At 39.4% G+C, this 13,815-nt stretch overlaps 1 long non-coding RNA gene across 1 annotated transcript in view; it reads right to left on the bottom strand.

The window, feature by feature from the left end:
• Positions 1 to 5,314: 5,314 nt before the first annotated feature.
• Positions 5,315 to 13,815, bottom strand: part of LOC140848259 (uncharacterized) — a 32,562-nt gene continuing 24,061 nt past the window's right edge. Inside the window, exon 2 of the long non-coding RNA XR_012128830.1 lies at positions 5,315 to 5,514. This is a non-coding gene — a long non-coding RNA (uncharacterized lncRNA). The remainder of the gene's footprint in view (positions 5,515 to 13,815) is intronic.

Here is a 13,815-nt window from a genome sequence, read left to right as displayed (position 1 = left end):
TCTTTGCTCCAAGATCCCTAAATCCAATCCAGTTTCCACACTCCTCCCAGTAAAAGTTCTAAAACATAGGCCTGACTGTGTTTAGACATTTTAATTTTTAAAATCCTTTAAAGTATCCCAAACTCATAGGCATTGTAGGGGAAGCATTCCATGACCCAGATCTGTCTCATGGCCCCTCTTTGCAGTCTAGGCAGCAGTGCCAGTTAAAACCAATGCCACCCTCCAGGCTTCAGGCCTCTGCTCTCCTGAGCGAGCTTCTCCGTCCCACTTTCTCCCTTGTCTGCCACCTCAGCCACGAACACTCTGCAGTAGAGTGACTGCAGTGACCTTGCCACCTCTGAGTGTCTTCAAGGACAACTGTGCTTTTCTCTCTGGGAATCTCTAGCATGGAGCACAGAGCTGCCCAAAGTGTATGCTCATACATGTTGAATGAAGAAAAGTACAGATAAATATGAGATATGTGTTCATGAGAAGATGAAAAGTTTGAACTGGATGGGAAGATTTCCCACATACTGTGACTATCTTTTGACACAACTTAGAAGTAAGATTGGGAAAAAAATTGATACAGCATTTTTGAAGAAGGATGTTTTGACATTTTATCATACTTTATATTAAATGTGTATTTTGACTGAAAAATAGATATAGGACATTATGTATAGTATATATTCTAAAACCAAAAATATGTTCTTTACCCAATAAACACATCCTTCACTCCCCTGTAGTTTTTGACATATATTTCTCAGCTTCTATGTTTATAGCGTTATTATTGTCATTTACATTATTAGCTTTATAATTCTATCATCAGCATAATTCATGTAATCAGAAACATGATTCTTAGCTAAAACTAAGCTAAATCAGAAACAAACCATCATGCATATAATTTTGTGAGAACAATCCTACTTCTAGGTTATATTACATTTAGTTGTTTTGGACAGAGTTCTCATAAAACAAAAACAAATAAAATTATGAAAAATTAAAAGTCAAATTGAAATAATGGTTCTTCCCTCAAGGAAGTTGCAGGCATTGACCATTGAATGTTTATTCAGGGACAGGCATTCCATCAAGGCTCACAGCATAGCCGCTGTGATCAGTGGGTCTGGGGCTGAATCCAGCCCCATCACATAGTAGCTGCAAGTTACTTACGTTCTCTGAATATCAGCCCCTCATCAGTTAAACCAGGATAGATTATAGTTTCTGTTTTGTAAAATGGTTGTGAAAACTACACCGAGTTAAATAAATTCAAGGCAAGTCTTATATCAGTGACTGGCACATAGCAAATGACATGGAAATGTCATTATCACTAAGTACTATCCTTATATCATTGCATTTACTATTTACATAGTTATTATTGTGGTTACTTACCAATGAGGAAAACAGGTTTGAGTTCATTAGGCAATTTGGCCAAAGTCACTTATCTCGAAAACTGAAGATGGTGGCTTTGAGTCAAGAGTTGGCTGACTTCTACGTGGAACTCCTTTTTTTTTTTTGATTAAGCTTTTTATTTTGAGATAATGTGGTTGAACAGGACTTCTAGCCATAAAGGAATAGTGATTTCTTTAAATTCAAAATAGATTTGAATTCAGACCAGGATTCCTTGATCAAATATATGTTTTCATACACACACCCTAGTCTTTGCTGGCTCAGTTCCGACCTATTAAGACAAGCCAGTCTTAACTTGACTTTCCTTCATCCTGTGCCCAGGTGTGAGCACAGACACCCCCATATGCACTTAGTCACAGGCCCAGCTCAGACAGAAGCCAGTTAGTCACCTGATAGATAGAAGCTTATCTAATTTTTAAAGGGTCTCATGTATATCAGGACCGAAATAGGCCTTTTCATTTTTGAAACCGAAGTCCTGTTGACATAAACCAGTGAATATTGGGATCAAGCATTCTTGTCTTGGCTTAACCTCCGCAAGCTGCAATAGAGGGGCTGTTTTTGAATATCTACTGTGTTCTTGTTCTTTCATGTGTTATCTCATTTGATCCTGTTTCCAATCCTGCAGTGTAAATATTATGCCCTTTGTTTCACGGATGGTGAAGCTGAGGCTCATGGAAGACAAGATGTGTCCCAAGGTCACACTCTCACATTTAGCTGCAAACCTGGGCTCCAGGCTATCACGTGGCAACAAAGCCTTTATTCCCTCTTGCGCACTCAGCTGTCTTAGACAGACTTCCTGTTTGCTAACTACATGATCTTGAGCCGATTAACAACTAGGTTAACATCTAGGTCCAAAAAAATTATACATAAGTTATTGTCATTGGCTTGGAACTATATTATATTTATGTACTGACTTTTTCAATATGGCCTAAACATTGTAAGTTAAGTAAGTGACTTACATATTATCGAGTACATTTCACGAATGTTCTCCCATTGATCAGGTAACGTGCTGTAACTTCTGGAGTAATATTTGATTAAAGCAGCCTTTTATCCTTTCATTTGATCTTTTACTCACAAAGGCCAGAAACAGTCAGGAAAGTCAGGCAAAGTCTATTTTTTCAGATGTCCCTTTTTAAAAAAAGTTGTCATTTGTTATGTTTTTTTTAAGTATATTTGGACATATCTAGAAAACTATAAGGATTTTTGACTGTATGCTGGCACTGAAGTTGTCTTTTCAAGACTTTCACGTTTGTGTGAATATGCTGGCTTGCTTTCTGCTTTGGCATTTAGTTTTCCTAATTGCTGTTGAGCTTTTAAACTTACAAGGTGAGACCTTTTATCATGCTGTGTAAATAATCAGCTAATGATAGAAACGTTCCTACCGATAGGCCTTATGGGTTTTAACAGTAACAAAGCGAGTAACCTGGGAATCTTGTGGAATTAGGAATGATGGTCTGGCTCAGAGAAAGCCTGAGAAAGAGGACAGAAATACAGAGACAAAGACTGAGAGAGGAACGAAGGAAGGGAGGGAAACATCAGCCCGGGGTTCCCCGAACAGGCGGCTCAGCCCCTCCCTTGGGAGTCACTTCTTCTGTCCTGGCGCACACGCACCATCCAGGACGGGCAGTTCACAATCATGACAGAAATGGCAGGGGGCTGACTGGGTAGTTGGATAAGATCTATGTCCTCCCATGACTCTCTTGAAGAGAAACTCAGTTTTTGCAGCATCATGTGGAGGCAATTACACTATTCGTAAACTTCTTTAGGACCAGATGCTTTGTAAATTCACGTGATGCAGGTTTGGGAGGCAGTCCAGATTTCAATAAAGGAAAGAAAAAGAAAGGATGTCTCTTTCCCCTATGTTTCTTGTCTCTTTATTACTATTCTCATCTTTACATAAACTGGAATGGAAGTTCACAAATTCAGTTTCTTCTAGATCTCAATGTTATGAGTGAATTTAGGCAAAATAAACAGATTCCCTATTTTGCATTGGCAGTTTCTTTCCTTTCTCCCTCTGAAGCAAATGTTCTGCCAGATACCATTTAAATTAGATGCTGGGCATTGAGTCCCTGTATGTTAGCTGGTGCTGAGTACCAATATTTTCCTGGACTGGCTTTTAGGAAGAAAAATGGGAAAGGGGCAGTTTTCCTAAATGGAAAGAGCAGTAGACGTGGGCCCCAGCTAACCACTTACCAGCCGTGTAACCAGGAAAGTGATTGAATCTCTCTCAGGTCAATGGCATAAAATTTGAAATGAGGATAATAATTTTTATAACAATGTGAATAGGAAGGTTAAGTGATAAGACGGAAGTGGAAATATCTAACACAACACTAGGAGATTATTACATGTTAGTTGGTCCCCAGGAGTTCCTGGCAAAGTTGGAATGCATATCAAGAGACTGGATTTTAGCAAAAAGTTTAGAGGAAGGGGAAAATAATTAGATAAAGGAAAACCCAGATACTTGGAAGGGTTTCCTGGTATTTCTTAAATGAAAGCAACTGGAAAAAGAATTAAAACACATGAGTGATGGCGAGTGAATAAATGAATGAAATGAAACTGAAACTTAACCATAAATAGGTGAACACGATCTCAGTTGTTACTGTGAACAAGTAAGAAGGCGGTCAGAACTGGAATAATGGCAGGGTGAGGGTACTGCTCATGGTAAAGGAACAGATCTGAGGGCAGGGGAGGGGTTTGCAAAGCATATGCACAATTGAAATTCCAAGAATCTAAAGGAGGAATTACTTGGGCTGTGAAAGATAGAAAAAAAGGAATGAGAAATTCTTAGTTTTATATAGTACATACTGGAATCCAGCCTGGATAAAGCATAGTCAATTCATGTTAACTTAAGGTTACTGTTCCCATTTATAGTCAAAGGTGGCTGGTGGCAGGGATTTTAAAAAATGAAGAACTGAGTGGTGTCTTTAACCAGCGTGTCACCTGCAGATGTGAGTAGAGCAGAGTGGAAAACACTCAGTGCAACATGAAGGCTCTATAGTGATGGGGACGTGAAAAATATGTGAAAAATACTTGGCGTGCTTACTTTTTTATGAGTTTTAAGTCTCTGGAGATAGTTGACGTGAAAAGGAAAAAGTATGACTGTGTTGAGCTCCGACCCAGAAGGAAGGCTGATTTGCACACTGAGAATAATAAACATGGCATCTCAGTTCATTCATTGACCAAAAGAAATGCTGGAAGTAGAATTCATCTTTCAAAAGCCAGATTATGGGAAATGCAGAGAAAAATATAAGAAAGATCCCATGACTTAAAATCAAAGTAAGGAAATATTGGAAAGAGCTGTGAGGCTTGCAGTAATGAAGTTCTGCTGGACACCTGAGAGGCATCCCTGTTTTGGTATGAACCTGAGGTGTCCTAAAAAAGCCAGCAGAGGAAACAGTAGTAAGTTCCCAGACAGGAGTCATAAGCTTTGATCCACTTATTCATTCACCAAGGCTAATACTCAGTCTGTATACTCTCGGGGAGATGCCAGTTGTTCACATCTGGCATCCGTTCTGACCTTCCAGTGTCTGTGCCAGTTAATATTTTGAATATTGGCACCCTATTCAACAGACAGTTGTTTAATATCTACTATGTGCTTGGATCAGTAATAAGCGCTGGGACGGCAACACTATTCCTGCCTTCGCGGAGCTCACCCTTCCAGGCGAGGGAGACGGGAAGCATAATCATTGCAGGTAGTGATAAGTGATACAAAAACAATAAAGCAGGGTTAGGGTGGAGTGACGTGGGTGGGGGAGGAGGAGGGAGCCTCAGAGCCAGCGGGGAAGGGCCGCCTCTGGGGACGTGACATCTGGGCACAGAGGGAATAAGGAAGAGGCGCTACGTGGAGTCTGGTAAGAGTGTGAAAAGAAAGATGCGTTTGCAGAGTTTGATGAAGGTCAAAGCTTCTAATGAACTGAGATTTATAGATCATGGGACAGGTAATAAAAAATGCTCTTTAAAGTATGTGCAGCAAAGCAAAACAAGCAACAAATACATATGGATGTATATAAAATAGAAATATGTAAATCTGCGTAAAGGTGGAGAGGAGCTCCGGTGGCTGACAGTAGTGAATACTCGAGTGTCCGTAGCTTCTATGATGCTGTTTCGTTTGTCATCTTCTTTATCCTGGAGAACCTGTTTGGAACAAGAAAGAACAAAGGAAACATGGTCTGAAGATCACAAGAGGTTTCGATGATTGAAAGGACACACCTGGTTACTTTTAAATGGAGTTAATTATTAATCAAAACATTGACATTTTTCAATGTCTCAGTATTTTCTTTGGTGATTGAAGAGCTGCTATGGGCAAACTTGGAGGAGAATGTGACAGGTGCCAGGGGAACAGAAATGCACAAATGGCCATGTTTTCAAAGGACAAGTCAAGATGTGGTGGGTGGTGGGGTAGGGAAGGAGTTAGCACAGACACATCCCAGAAGTCGCAGTGGGACAGCTTTGACATCCAGCTCCAGCATAATTTTATGCTTGAATATTGAACCAATTATTTTTGAGCTCTTAGTGCAGCAAGACAGTTACCGCAGGACCCAGACTGAACTGCATGAGAATTTCTCATGCCAAACTCACTTGATATATTTTCCAGACTGAAAAGACAAGGAGGAAAAATAATTCTAGATTTGAGAAAGTTGTAGAAGGAGAAAGTGTGGTTTAATGACTTGCGTTTTAAAGTTAACATTTTGCAAATTTCATTCACTTTCCAAAAATGCACTACATTAGAAATGATAAATGTTTTGGCTGATGGTAACATGTCACAGAATTCATTATTAACAGTTCTCTCTTTCACTGTTTCTTTTAAAAATTTACATTCCAAGTAAAATGTATATAGTAAATGGCAAACATAAAGATTTTTAGTCAATGGAATATCCATTTTTGTTTTTTAAGTAATAACTAATTCCAGACTTGCCTTTGAAGAGTATAGATAGGATACTTCTATTTGAAATGAACATATGGTTATATTTACATCTAGTAAAACAGCATGTGACCCTATGAAACACTGAACTTACTCATTCTTTGAAAGTAGAAACATATTGACAAAATGTAGAGTTCAATGAGATACTTCAATCTGTTATGAATAAAATTAAGTATAGAGGTGCAATTTGTTAATTGTGCCAGTAAACTATAATGTTATATATATATATATGACTTATGAGTGAGTTCACGTGGTAAGATTTTTAACTTAGTTTTTATTTTGAAACATCTCAAAATTGGAGAAATGTCTAAAAAATAGTACAAGGAACTTTTTTTCCCAGAATCATTTGAGAGTAATTTGTCAAGGTACTGCCCCATTATCTCACAATATTTTGGGTCACAAGGAAGGACATACTCCTATGTAAGTACAGTGTAACCATTAAAATGTAACAGGGCTAGGGTATAATGGTATCAGTTGCAGAATAATGCCAGAAAATGATTTCCTTCTTACCCCATGTTATAAATAATGTGTTATCTTTATTGTTGTTATTATTCTTATCAATTATAGTTTTATAAATATTATGGTACATATAAATTTACAATTTTTTATTTGTATTTGTATAAACAAATTGTATTTCAAATGTCTTTCTGGTCTGTTAAATTCATGTGGTCTGAAAAGAGAATATAATTAGCTAAATATTAATTATTTGAATTATATTGCCATTGACAAAATTGTGCTAATATATGCATGGCTTTGCTAACAATATGAAACAATGTCATCTATTAACAGGTGAATGGATAAACAAATTGCAGTATATCCATTCAGCAGAACACTACTCAGCAATAAAAATAATAGCATTTATGAATCTGAAGCTAATTATGCAGCATGCCAAAACTCAGAATACAAAAATAAAGCCAACACTTTGCAATTCCAATCATTATAAAATTCTAGGAAATTCAAACTGATTTATTGTCAAAGAAAGTAAATCAGTGGTTGCCTAGTAAATCAGTGAAGCAGGGAGGATTTTAACAGGACACAAGGTCAATAAAGGGCGGATGGATGTGTTCATTAGCATAATTGTGATGGTAGGTTTATATGCATATCAAAATGAATCCAATTGTACACTTTAAATATGTGTAGTTTATAGCATGTGAGTTATACTTCAATAAAACTTCAAAAAACCATGTTTCAACAAAAGTTTGAATTCGCTTTTTTTCAGAAACCAGAAAGTTTGGCAACCTTAGATAGTCTTGACCAACTCTCCCGTCATGTCTTAGGAAGAGCAGGCCTCCCTTAGGGGCAGGCAAAATTGGCAGACAGTAAAGATCATTTCTACCTGAGTGAACAAAAAACACTAGCTGGGGGATAAAGGTCACATCCCTGGACTACGCCATTCCTCACTTCTCTATTCTCACTTTCTTGACTGCACAGCAATGGCCTTGCAGTGAACGTGTCAGAGGCTACAGTAGCAAGCAAACCCCTACTTGCTCTAACAGCGACATGAGCTCCGGTAGAAGGGCCCACACTCAACTCCTACAGCCGTTGCCCATCGGGACATCTGTGGAGGCTCTGTCAGAAGAGGCACACTCCCTCTAGCTTGGTGCAGTCTCCTCCAGACCTACCGATCCCCCACAGGGTTCCTGTACCATTATGGTTGCAGCCGAGCCCCTGTTGTCTTATCATGAAGTGACACTAGCAAATTGATGCTGGCCATACAGGCGCCTGGTTCCTCTGCAGCCCCTGGGAATAGCTCTCCCAGTAGTGCCGGCATTTGGTGTCATCCCCTGGGAAAAAGGGACCCTGTTCATCCTTCTTCCCAGAGCCCTGGAAGTTGACACAACTGCCCCCTCCTGAAGGTTACCTCTGGACCTCATCCAGAGGTAAATCTTAGCCACAGAATAGGACCCAAAGGGCTGTAGTCTTTCTAGCGTGGTCTTTGTCACCAATGCAAATTAAACCAAAACTGGAAGAAGGTAAAACTCTTTGCAAGCTTCCAGCAATATCCAGACTGGGTCTTCTTGGCCAAAGCTGAGTGTGCACCACGCTCTAGCCGGTCAGGAGGAAGGAGTGAGGCCTGCAAACGGCTTGGACTACGCATGGTTTTCTCCAAGGAGTGAGAGAGAGAGAAGAAACATCTGCCTTCTCTTACTACACGCAGGTGACTAAGGCACACAGAGCAGACCTGCCAGGTGGCAGAGGTGACAGAACTTGGCAGTGGCTTGGCCTGGGCAGTTTAAAGGTACAGTGTAACTAATTAAAGCTACCCACATTTTTAGAATTTATGAGGCCTCTCTTCCTGGATATTTTCAGATACCTGGGGCTCAGTTCAGGTGATGCAACTTGATAAAGAAAGGCTCACGCTGAACAAGGAGTGGAGTCTGGCAACGAGTGAGGTGAGCTCTGCGGAACAGGATTCCCCTCATTCCCTGCACTTACACAGTTTTCCTCAAGTGTGAACTCCCCAGGGCTGCATGAGACCAGGGCTTTGTCTAAAAGGTCTCCCACACTGTCCACACTCGCAAGGTCTTCCACACTGTCCACACTCGCAAGGTCTTTTGCTCCAGTGTGGACTCTGGTGATTATTCAGGAAGGAGCTGAGGCTAAAAGATTTCCCACATTTACCACACAAGTGAGGCCCGGCTCCAGCCTGATGAATGACCACGGAGCTTTGGCTAAAGAATTTCCCACACTCATAAGGCCTTGACACATTGTGAATTCAGATCCCGAACAAGTGTGTGTTTGTAGCTGAAAGGTTCCCCGAATTCTCTGCACTGCGATGACTTCCTCTGCTGTGAAAGGCCTCCCCACACTTGTGCTGCCCTCCAGCTGGGAGCGGCCTGGCCCTAGAGGGCTGGCATTGCCCCAGCTGTCCTTCCAGCCCCCCTCAGGGGATGCACAGCCCCTCAGAGGAGGTCCTGTCCACATTCCTGCTCTGTTTCTTCTCGTGCTGGTCTGCCCTGCGCCAGAATTGTCCCCCCCAACCCCCCGCATGCTTCACAGTGCCCAGCAGGTGCACAACCATCAGGACCCAGGGATCACAGGGATGAGCTTTCTGGATGGATGCATCTGGCCGTGCCATCCTGCCTGCTGATATTTTTCTACTGAAACAATCTGTTCAGAAGGTGCCTCTTTGTCTCCCCCACACACACCTAATGAGGTTATAGGTGCAGAGTAGAGTTCTCCACTATCGCAGGGTATGGCCACCTCAAAGCATTACCAAGGAAACCCCATTCTTCCCAGGAGAAGTCATTAAAGTTCAGCCACACTCTTAAAATAGTCACACCAAGGCTGCTTCTCCCTGAGCGTCTGGTTGCAGCAAGCCAGTAGCTGTGCTGACCAGGGAGGGGACCCTGGAACCAGAACGGCCATCCCCAGCTGGCCTGGGAGTGCAGTCATGATGGGGAGCCCACCCCTTAGACTCTCCTCTGTGCAGTGGACACAATGCTCCTCACCCTCAGCACGTGCGGCCACACTGAGTGGCTGCTGATTATGACGGTCCCCTATCCATTGTCTAAAAGCTGACTTCATTAATGATTTATAGGAACCTAGTAGATAAATCTGTGAGCTGTGAAGTTAGCTACCCAGCTTGGGTTCCAATTTTGGCTCTGCTACTTTGTACGTTTAAGCGAGTTACTTCACCCTTTGAGCCTCAGGTTCTGCATGTATAAAAGGAAGATAAAAATGATGCATACAAGAGTGTGGCAATTAATAAACGAGGGAACGCGTGTCAGGCAGCTGGCAGCCAGCAGGGTGTCTGACTAAGCACACAATACGTATTAGTTGCTTTCATTCTTGCTCGTAAAAGTTATCTGTGTCACAAGGAGCTTACTTCTGAAAACCATTTCAATTTTTAAATTTCACTTGAGTACTTCTGAGGTCTTCTGAAGAATGTATAAAAATGTATATGTTTTTGCAATTATTTTTCTTTTTGTTTCCAAATTTTAGGTTTAAAGGACTCCTAACACGGACTCCAAATTGCAGAGTTATCAAAGACAGTAAAACGGAAGGACATGTTTCAATTAAATTGCTCTATATATCTGGTGTGCTTGTCTTTAGATAACATTAAACATAGGAAGAATGATGAAGGAACTGAAAAATCAGGGGGAAAATCCTAGTTTCCTTCATTTCCCAAGTAATTAATTTTAATTCTAAATCAATTAAGAAAGAAGCAATCTAACACGCAGGGCTTCTGTTTTTACATCTATCATATTGATAATAGTTGCAACTATTGTTTGTAGTAGTTATTATTATGCATATTGATATGTTAATGAGGAAACAAGGTTCACCACGCTTAACTAAATCCCTCAAGTTCCTACCATTAGTAAATGTTGTATCTTGGATCTAAATCTTCTCACTGCAAAAAATCACATCTGCAGTCTGCCATCCTCACCTCGTCAAGCCTTGGCAGTCAAGCCTGCTTAGTGTCCCTTCAACAAAGAAACAAATCATCTGAAGAAAGGCGAAGCCCTTTTCAACATTTGAGTTGTTCTTTCACATTGAAAGAAATCCAGTTTAACTGTACCCCCTTTTATTTTAAAGTGCAATGTTAAAATGGAAATCCTTGTAGAGGAAAACTTACATAAGCTGATCTCTGATTAATTCTTAAATTGGCCTGCAGTTTGTGTTATCAGGAGTGTTGCATAGCCCCCTTTTTTTGGACAATAGTTAGACTTGGTCATAGTCTTAAATTTTCTTTATTCCCATTGAAAAAACAAGTGTTTCAGTAGATAATAATCATTGGCCTTCCGAAAGGTGAAATAAAATGGAGACAGTTATGTCAAGGGGGTTTAAGTGTTCCAGGGGTTTGGCATTGACACCTGTAACTTGCTGCAGTAATAGATTTTTGCTTAGTGATAGCCTTAGCAACCAATTATTAGCCAAAATTAGTTTTTTGCCACCAATACTAATTGAAATTCTTTGTACACAGCGTATACAAGCATTGCCTTTTGTTTTTAAAAGGCCCTGACTTTTGTTCCCCAGGGGAACACAGTTGGACTTGTTATCTGAATCTGCGCTCTCCAAATTGCAATTCCGAGACTCCACGGACAGATGCTTTTATTTCACTTCTGCCTCTTTCCTCAGTCAATGACCACAATTTTGTTCCTTTCGAAAATCAAGTTTATTTTCAAGCCTGAATATCCACATTCATAATTTTAAAAGGGGGAGACTGTTACTAGGAGTAAGGAGACCTCCTCACTACAGTGGGTTATCACTCAACTAACATGGGGGTTCCATGCTGCGAAGTCGCCAGAAAAGCGAAAGAGTGAAAGGTTGTGGCTTGAGGTTTCAAGTGATCCCTTTGGCTGCTGTGCAAGAGCAGATGTGAATGGCAAGAATGGACGAGGGAAACCGGTCAGAGAGCAACTGTAGTTGTCTAGCAGAACTGGTAGCAATGGTGATAGAAAGAAGTGGAAAGATGTGTGGGATATTTAGTGAGACTGATGATTTTAGATGGTTTAAACATGTGTATGGGGTAGTAGGGATGGGAGATCACCATAGAGAGAAAGAAATATTGAGAAGTGTTAGGTTATTAAGATGGGGAAAATAAGGACTTTCTCAGACAAACAAACATTTCAAGATTTTGGTGCCTGTAAACCTCCCTTGCAAGAACTGTTAACAGGTCTTACAGAGAAGAAAATAGCTATAGTTCAGAAAGTCAGATCTACATAAAGAAAGGAAAGCATTGAAGAAGTGGTAAGTGAATGTAAAATAAAAACTTTCATTTTTCTTATTCCTAACTGTATGTAACAAATAACAGTTTGTTCAGAAATAATCACAGCAGCAATGTATTTGGTTATGCATGCTCATGTGTATATTTATGCTGTGTGTGCTTATGTATAAATGAAGTGAATGACAGCAATGATACAGTGGGTGTAAGAGGAATCAGAATTGCATTGTTATTGTAAGGAACTCCTGTAGCTGTGAAGAGGTATAGTGTTATTGGAAAGTGGACTCGGATTACTTGTAAATATTGCAAATTCTAGGTCAACCACAAAGAAAAAAAAAGAAGTGTGACTGATATGCTAAGGAAGGAGAGAAGAATCATATAAAGTGTTCAGTTAAAACCACAGAAGGCAGAAAAAGAGTGGAAGACAAAAACAGGAACAAGGAATAAAGGCCACAAAGAGAAAACATTAACAAATACGGTAGATACTAATTCAACCGTGCCAAAAACCACTTAAAATGTCAATTTTTAGTTGATGTAGTTGGTCTAACTCCATCAATTAAGAGACAGAGATGTTAGAGTGGATCAAAAAGCAAGACCCAAATATATGTTGTTTACAAGAAACCCACTTTAAATATAAAGACATAAAGATTAAATATATGGAGAAAAATATACTAGCTAACAGTAATCAAAAGAAAGGAAGAATTAGTATATTAATTTCAGACAATGAATACTACAAAGCAAGGAAAGTTACTAGGGATAAACAGGGGCATTACATAACAATAAAAGAGTCAATTCTCCAAGAAGACATAACAATACTCAATGTGTATGCACCTAACAACAGGGCATCAGTCTATATGTGACAAAAACCAATAGAACTGAAAACAGAAATAGATGAATCCACTGTTATAGTTAGAGATTTCAGCACCCTTCAGTCAGAAATAGACAGATCCAAGAAGCACAAAATTGGTAAAGACGCAGTTGAATTTACCATTAGTAAACAAGATATAATAGGTATCTATAGCCTACTTGATTCAGCAAAAGGAAAATTCACATTCTTCTCAAGCTCACACAGAACATTCACCAAGATAGTTCATATTCTAGAACATAAAACAAATTTAAAATAGTAGAAATCATACCATGCCTGCTCTCAGTCATAATGGTATTAAACTAGAAATCAGTAATAGAAAGATAACTGGAAAATCCCCAAATACTTGGAGACTAAACAACATATTTTTTTTAATTACACATGAGTCCAAAAAGATGTCTCAAGAGAAAGTTAAAAAGACATGGAACTAAATGAAAACAAAGAGATAACTTATCAACATTTGTGTGAAATGGCAAGAGTAAAGCTTAGAGGAGCATTTACAGCATTCAATGAATGTATTAGAAAAGTAGGAAAATCTAAAATGGATCACTAAAGACCAGTATCATTCATGAACATAGATGCAAAAATCCTCAAAATATTAGCAAGTTGAATCTAACAATGTATAAAATTATTATGTATCATGACCAAGTGAGATTTATCTCAAGTATGCATAGTTGATTCAGCATTTGAAAATCAATTAACATAATCCTTATATCAATAGGCTAAAGAAGAAAAATCACATGAGTATATGGATAGATGCAGAAAAAGCATATGATAAAATCCAATACCTATTTATGATTAAAACTCAGTGAAGCAGAAATAGAGAAGTTCTTCATTTTGATAAAGACTATCTACAAAAAACCTATAGCTAACATCATACTGAATGGTGAGAAACTAGAAGCTTCTGCATTATGACCAGGAACAAGGCAAGGATTCCCCTTTCACCATTCATTTTCAACATTACACTGAAATTTCTAGCTA

The sequence above is a fragment of the Manis javanica genome, chromosome 3 (genome assembly GCF_040802235.1).
Source record: "Manis javanica isolate MJ-LG chromosome 3, MJ_LKY, whole genome shotgun sequence".
Lineage (NCBI taxonomy): Eukaryota > Metazoa > Chordata > Mammalia > Pholidota > Manidae > Manis > Manis javanica.
The sequence above is the reverse complement of the archived record's forward strand: the minus strand, read 5'-3'. Positions and strand labels throughout refer to the sequence as shown.